The sequence below is a fragment of the Barbus barbus genome (assembly GCF_936440315.1).
Source record: "Barbus barbus genome assembly, chromosome: 27".
Taxonomy (NCBI): domain Eukaryota; kingdom Metazoa; phylum Chordata; class Actinopteri; order Cypriniformes; family Cyprinidae; genus Barbus; species Barbus barbus.
Genome location: NC_136755.1, coordinates 24509137 through 24517778, shown reverse-complemented (window position 1 = coordinate 24517778; position 8642 = coordinate 24509137). Strand labels below are relative to the sequence as shown.

At 32.6% G+C, this 8642-nt stretch overlaps 1 protein-coding gene across 1 annotated transcript in view; it reads left to right on the top strand.

Moving 5' to 3' along the window:
- Window positions 1-1200: 1200 nt before the first annotated feature.
- Window positions 1201-8642, top strand: part of LOC306847233 (carboxy-terminal kinesin 2-like) — a 28713-nt gene continuing 21271 nt past the window's right edge. The window contains exon 1 of the mRNA XM_079381067.1: window positions 1201-1286. The gene's annotated coding sequence lies outside the window, so the exon portion shown is untranslated. The remainder of the gene's footprint in view (window positions 1287-8642) is intronic.

The following is an 8642-nucleotide window of genomic DNA, read 5'->3' as shown; positions in this document are numbered from 1 at the left end:
GTCTTTTTGCAGTTTAGACAAATAAATTAAAAACACACTTAATAAAGGCTGTTATGGAAAACAAATCGTGTCTATGCTTTTCTGTGTTATATATCTATGTCTATAAAGCTCTCAGCACATTTACAAAATCATTTTTGATCATGAAACTCTGAAAACTAATCTCTTCGCTCATCACTTAATAAGAAAGCTGCTAAAACAACTGAATTGATGAAAAAAAATAATGACTTCAGTGTAGGGGTTTCATCGAAGCTGACATTTTTATGTGTAATTATTTATTTATTGTTTTATTTTTTATCTATATTATTCCTTATCTTTATATTTTTTTGTTCCTTTATATTTCTTTTTATTTATTTATTAATATTATTATTATTATTATTTAGATGTTTGTTTTATCTTTATTTTTTTATCTATATTATTTCTCATCTTTATTTTTTTTTCCTTTATATTTATTTTTATTTATTTATTATTATTATTATTATTTAGATGTTTAAGTTTTATCTTTATTTTTTATCTATATTATTTCTTATCTTTATAATTTTTTGTTCCTTTATATTTATTTTTATTTATTTATTATTATTATTTAGATGTTTAAGTTTTATCTTTATTTTTTTATCTATATTATTTCTCATCTTTATTATTTTTTTCCTTTATATTTATTTTTATTTATTTATTATTATTATTATTATTTAGATGTTTAAGTTTTATCTTTATTTTTTTATCTATATTATTTCTCATCTTTATAATTTTTTTCCTTTATATTTATTTTTATTTATTTATTATTATTATTATTATTATTTAGATGTTTAAATCTTATCTTTATTTTGTATCTATATTATTTATTATCTTTATTATTTTTTTCCTCTATATTTCTTTGTATTTATTATTTTTGGACTGATTATTTTAGTAGAATATTACTGTGTTTTGTATTCTGGTTGTGTATGTATCTTATTGCTTTGCACTTACTTGAGTCACATATTCTTCTTTTTGTATGTATCCCCTGTTAATGTTATGTGCTAAATAAAATAAAAAATAAAAATATCTGAAAACTGTCTCGCTGACTGGACTTTAGTGGTTTGGTGCCAAAGGACCTGTTTCTCCGCCCATTAGGGGCGGGAGTTATTGGATGCTTTGTATTGATTGGTTCTAATCCGACCAATGAGAGCTCAGCGGGTAAAGCGACAACAAGCAGAATTTCAATTTGAATTCAAACGGCTGAGAGATTTTTGCGCCGGGGTGTGTTTCTCAGTTCCTTGTATAAAAGGTTTATGTATGTACATCAACTGTAAGTATGATAAGCTTTGCTTTATTTCATGATGTTAAGATAAAGCTTATTGTATGGATTTGTACGTTTGTTTTGTAAAGTTACGTGAATGATGTCGGCAAGCCGCGATATATTTCAGCAACGGTTTGTTTTCGTTAAAACACGTTACATGTGTTTATTGTTAATTTGGAGTTTATTAATTAAAATATGCGCTTGATAGGCAAAGTTATTTGACTAAATGACATTAACTAACTTTTTTAAATGTTGTGTTTTTTCGGGCTTGGCTTAAAAAAGAATTACTCCGGATCCATACCGCGGTCAAGTGAGCCGCCATCCATGAATACCCGGTCAAGCCAGCCGCCACCTGGATTCTGCTGCACGTCTGTTTGTAGTATTACGGTACGGAGACATGAAGCGGCCAAAAAGCTGACGAAGACCTATATTTCAGCGGTTATGAATTAAATGTGCCCCAAAACACAAAAGATAAAATATACAGTTATATTATGTTCAAATATATTATACTGTGGAGTTTTCCGTAAAAATAAAGTCTGCTAAAATACATTATAGCATTGATTATTTCCTACTATTTTCTACATGCATTATTCAAATTCCATCACAGTTAATACGGAAATGTCAAGAAATTATTTTTCAGAACGACCAAGTCTCTATCTGTGTAAACTTTCACTGGGTCTTACTGTAGAATTTGGAAGAAAATGAATGGCAAAGTCTGTCACAATGCATTATAGCACTCCTTGACATTTAGACAGGCATTATTCAAATTCCTTCAGAGTTAACAATAAAATTGGAATGAATTCTTTTTCAGGACACCCAAGACTCTGTCTGTGTCAACTTTCTCTGGGTTTTACTGTAGAATTTGGGAGAAAAATAAAGACAAAGTCTGTCAAAATATACAGGACATTGATCATTTCCTGCTTTTTCTAATGGCATTAATACAATTCCCTCAGAGTTGACATGACATTTTCTATAAATCCTTCGTCAGGATAAACATGGCTCTGTCCATGCCAAGTTTCACCAGGATTTACTGTACATTTTGGGAGAAAAATAAAGACAAAGTCTGTCAAAATATTTAAGACATTGATCATTTCCTGCTTTTTCTAATGGCATTAATACAATTCCCTCAGAGTTGACATGACATTTTCTATAAATTCTTCTTCAGGATAAACATGGCTCTGTCCATGCCAAGTTTCACCAGGATTTACTGCACATTTTGGGAGAAGAATAAAGACAAAATCTGTCAAAATACATTATAAGGGTGATATTTCCTGCTTTTTCTAATGGCATTAATACAATTCCCTCAGAGTTGACATGACATTTTCTATAAATTCTTCTTCAGGATAAACATGGCTCTGTCCATGCCAAGTTTCACCAGGATTTACTGCACATTTTGGGAGAAGAATAAAGACAAAATCTGTCAAAATACATTATAAGGGTGATATTTCCTGCTTTTTCTAATGGCATTAATACAATTGCTTCAGAGTTGACATGACATTTTCTATAAATTCTTCTTCAGAATAAACATGGCTCTGTCCATGCCAAGTTTCACAGAGTTTTACTGTAGAATTTGGGAGAAAAATAAAGACAAAGTCTGTCAAAATACATTATAAGGGTGATATTTCCTGCTTTTTCTAATGGCATTAATACAATTCCCTCAGAGTTGACATGACATTTTCTATAAATTCTTCTTCAGAATAAACATGGCTCTGTCCATGCCAAGTTTCACAGATTTTTACTGTAGAATTTGGGAGAAAAATAAAGACAAAGTCTGTCAAAATACATTATAAGGGTTTATATTTCCTGCTTTTTCTAATGGCATTAATACAATTCCCTCAGAGTTGACATGACATTTTCTATAAATCCTTCGTCAGGATAAACATGGCTCTGTCCATGCCAAGTTTCACCAGGATTTACTGTACATTTTGGGAGAAAAATAAAGACAAAGTCTGTCAAAATATTTAAGACATTGATCATTTCCTGCTTTTTCTAATGGCATTAATACAATTCCCTCAGAGTTGACATGACATTTTCTATAAATTCTTCTTCAGGATAAACATGGCTCTGTCCATGCCAAGTTTCACCAGGATTTACTGCACATTTTGGGAGAAAAATAAAGACAAAGTCTGTCAAAATATTTAAGACATTGATCATTTCCTGCTTTTTCTAATGGCATTAATACAATTCCCTCAGAGTTGACATGACATTTTCTATAAATTCTTCTTCAGAATAAACATGGCTCTGTCCATGCCAAGTTTCACAGAGTTTTACTGTAGAATTTGGGAGAAAAATAAAGACAAAGTCTGTCAAAATACATTATAAGGGTGATATTTCCTGCTTTTTCTAATGGCATTAATACAATTCCCTCAGAGTTGACATGACATTTTCTATAAATTCTTCTTCAGAATAAACATGGCTCTGTCCATGCCAAGTTTCACCAGGATTTACTGTAGAATTTGGGAGAAAAATAAAGACAAAGTCTGTCAAAATACATTATAAGGATTATATTTCCTGCTTTTTCTAATGGCATTAATACAATTGCTTCAGAGTTGACATGACATTTTCTATAAATTCTTCTTCAGAATAAACATGGCTCTGTCCATGCCAAGTTTCACAGATTTTTACTGTAGAATTTGGGAGAAAAATAAAGACAAAGTCTGTCAAAATACATTATAAGGGTTTATATTTCCTGCTTTTTCTAATGGCATTAATACAATTGCTTCAGAGTTGACGTGACATTTTCTATAAATCCTTCGTCAGGATAAACATGGCTCTGTCCATGCCAAGTTTCACCAGGATTTACTGTACATTTTGGGAGAAAAATAAAGACAAATTCTGTCAAAATATTTAAGACATTGATCATTTCCTGCATTTTCTAATGGCATTAATACAATTCCCTCAGAGTTGACATGACATTTTCTATAAATCCTTCGTCAGGATAAACATGGCTCTGTCCATGCCAAGTTTCACCAGGATTTACTGTACATTTTGGGAGAAAAATAAAGACAAAGTCTGTCAAAATACATTATAAGGATGATATTTCCTGCTTTTTCTAATGGCATTAATACAATTCCCTCAGAGTTGACATGACATTTTCTATAAATTCTTCTTCAGGATAAACATGGCTCTGTCCATGCCAAGTTTCACAGAGTTTTACTGTAGAATTTGGGAGAAAAATAAAGACAAAGTCTGTCAAAATACATTATAAGGATTATATTTCCTGCTTTTTCTAATGGCATTAATACAATTGCTTCAGAGTTGACGTGACATTTTCTATAAATCCTTCGTCAGGATAAACATGGCTCTGTCCATGCCAAGTTTCACCAGGATTTACTGTACATTTTGGGAGAAAAATAAAGACAAAGTCTGTCAAAATATTTAAGACATTGATAATTTCCTGCTTTTTCTAATGGCATTAATACAATTCCCTCAGAGTTGACATGACATTTTCTATAAATTCTTCTTCAGGATAAACATGGCTCTGTCCATGCCAAGTTTCACAGAGTTTTACTGTAGAATTTGGGAGAAAAATAAAGACAAAGTCTGTCAAAATACATTATAAGGATTATATTTCCTGCTTTTTCTAATGGCATTAATACAATTGCTTCAGAGTTGACGTGACATTTTCTATAAATCCTTCGTCAGGATAAACATGGCTCTGTCCATGCCAAGTTTCACCAGGATTTACTGTACATTTTGGGAGAAAAATAAAGACAAAGTCTGTCAAAATATTTAAGACATTGATCATTTCCTGCATTTTCTAATGGCATTAATACAATTCCCTCAGAGTTGACATGACATTTTCTATAAATCCTTCGTCAGGATAAACATGGCTCTGTCCATGCCAAGTTTCACCAGGATTTACTGCACATTTTGGGAGAAAAATAAAGACAAAGTCTGTCAAAATACATTATAAGGATGATATTTCCTGCTTTTTCTAATGGCATTAATACAATTCCCTCAGAGTTGACATGACATTTTCTATAAATTCTTCTTCAGGATAAACATGGCTCTGTCCATGCCAAGTTTCACAGAGTTTTACTGTAGAATTTGGGAGAAAAATAAAGACAAAGTCTGTCAAAATACATTATAAGGATTATATTTCCTGCTTTTTCTAATGGCATTAATACAATTGCTTCAGAGTTGACGTGACATTTTCTATAAATCCTTCGTCAGGATAAACATGGCTCTGTCCATGCCAAGTTTCACCAGGATTTACTGTACATTTTGGGAGAAAAATAAAGACAAAGTCTGTCAAAATATTTAAGACATTGATCATTTCCTGCATTTTCTAATGGCATTAATACAATTCCCTCAGAGTTGACGTGACATTTTCTATAAATTCTTCTTCAGGATAAACATGGCTCTGTCCATGCCAAGTTTCACCAGGATTTACTGCACATTTTGGGAGAAGAATAAAGACAAAATCTGTCAAAATACATTATAAGGGTGATATTTCCTGCTTTTTCTAATGGCATTAATACAATTCCCTCAGAGTTGACATGACATTTTCTATAAATTCTTCTTCAGGATAAACATGGCTCTGTTCATGCCAAGTTTCACAGAGTTTTACTGTAGAATTTGGGAGAAAAATAAAGACAAAGTCTGTCAAAATATTTAAGACATTGATCATTTCCTGCATTTTCTAATGGCATTAATACAATTCCCTCAGAGTTGACGTGACATTTCCAATGGATTCTTCAAGATGACTGTGAGAGTGTTACAGAATCTGTCAAAATTTATTTTTAAGAGCCAAAAAACAAATACAAAACAGACAAAAAGTGTGCAGTTTAATTGTGCTAACAAAAGAGAGCGAGAGCGAGAGAGAGAGAGAAAGAGAAAGAAAAAAAGTTAAGCTTCGCACAAGCAGCAATCCCAGGCTGCTTTTTTTGCAAATTCTAGTTGTTGTGTGTTCATCTGGAGGCACTCAGTATGAAACCACCGATTACAGCTGTCGCACTGTATCTGTAAAGGGACAAATACAACACCTTTAGTACAATTGCTTACTATTGTTTCACCAAATGTTACATTTGTACTATCATGGTCACAGATTTTAATTTATTATTTAGAGCAGTTGGCTGCCATTCTTTACTTCTTAATATTAATTTAACAACTGCTTAAAAGATTCTCTGAAAACACTGAAAGCCTTTTTGACGTAGACAAATGTTGAATGTACAAGTTATTTAGCAAGATGCCGGAGCAAACTAATCAACTTGCAAAACTTAGTATTTTTGCATGTTTGTGTGTGTGTGTGTGTGTGTGTATGTGTGTGACAGAGAGAGAGAATTAGGGTACACACTGCCACTTAATGGCTACTTCTGGCAGTAGCCCTAAATTGATGCCTGCTATTTATTGTGTTTGTCATGCATTTCTAATAAATTAGATGGCATACCCAGTTTAAAAACTCATCACGATCACCTCTGTACACTATTAGGTTTGTGTTTGAAATAGTGAAGAGTGGATGCAGAGAGACAAACAACAAGATAACTTATGACTCCATTTGGATTGCATGTATGGTGGCATGTCATTATCAGTCTTTCAATACCCTTGTTTCCTGGCTGATGTCCATTTTCTATTAAAGTCACAAAATGTAAACCCTTCAATCAATCAACAAGTGCAAAATGAACAAAATGAAAAACAACAACTTACCCAGTCAGTCATGGAAGGCCCTGGACTTGATAGTTTGGCTACTGAACACATAGAGCAATTTTGCTCTGCATCAAACACTGATGGAAATGGAAAAGCAATTTTTAGATTGAGTATTTAAATATGGCAGTAAAAATGCATATGAAAAACTGCCACACACCTGATGCTTCAAGGATTGTCAGTGCCAAAGCTCTACGTTCCAGCGCCATTTCTTTTTTTGTGGTGCCAAATTCCATGTTGGGCAGTTTTGGAAAAGCCTCCATCACAGCCTTTGCCATCTAAAAACATATGTGATTTACACTATTTATATTAGTAGGTAACAATTATCCAATGTAAATAGCTCTTGTCCAAATATACGTATACCATGCACAATATGCACAAAACTGACTTCAAATACAAATGCTGAATTGATTCAGATCATTGATATTTAGTGAAATAGTTGCATTCTGACAATCTTATTGTACCATGATGACGATCACACCACAACTACTTCCATCTTGCTGGACTGGATGTGTCATGACAGCTCCACTGAACTTAACATCAGCCCAGTCTCTCTTGCGGTGGCGGATGGTCCTCAATTGAAAGTATTCACTGTGTGAGAATAAAATGTTAATTTGCATATTATATTTAATATCCAATTACTAAAATCTAAAATGTATACGGTTTTAGAAAAACACTACTTTTTGACCATATCAGTTTCTTTGCACTGAGCCCCAGATGATTTTAAAATTAAGATTTTGTTATTTGTGTTTCTGTTTTGACCATAGCCTAATTAAATTCCATCTGTCTACATCCACAATCCTTTGTTGACTAATAGCATACATAGATAGATGTAATGCAATGTAAATGATTAGGTTTAATAGCTGAAATTGCATAAGTACTTGAATTTATTGGCAGCATGGTCCGATTCTGCCTGCTCTGCAGAGTTGTGTAATGGGTCAACTAAGTACACTCTGCTTTCTGTTGCATTGATGTACTGTAACCACAAGAAAAATAGCATAATTCCACAAATATTAACAACTACAGAAACAAAAGTGAATGTACATAAATATAAATTGTTAAATATAAACTAACCAGAAACTTCCAGTGCCTATTTTGTACGTTAATAAAAGACACAATGGCCTTGTAGTCATTAAAGATAACCTGTTACACAAAAATTATGGTAAGAATATGATAAACACAAAAGACATTGTTAACATTTATCATTTACATTAATTTTGGTTTTGCTTCATCATAGTGTACATTATCAAACTCTTCACCCTTTGTAGAAACAAATAAATCTTACCTTCGGTAAACTCTGACACCTAACTGCTTTTCTGTCTCCAGAGAGGATCACACCCGCTGTATAATGGTTCATTATGTAGATGTTTTTTTCCAAATGAAGATGATTCACAGTGTGATGCAAGAGGACCTCGATTATCTAACATCACATTTAATATTTAGAGAGACAGCATATCAGAAATCATTACATTAACAACCACACCCAAATCATATCCCAGTATCTAAACATGGACTAGAACAAGCTCCAACCATTAACTCCAGAGACAGGCAGCTGGATGCCACTATACTTGACAGAGCACGAGCCAGGATGCAAAGGCAAGTCCCTCATGATAAATTGTTTTCTTTTTACATTCTTTTTATCACTTATGACCATGGTTAGGTGCACAGACAAATTGATTATGTATTGGCTTATTTACTGGCATTGGTATTAAAACTTGGATTC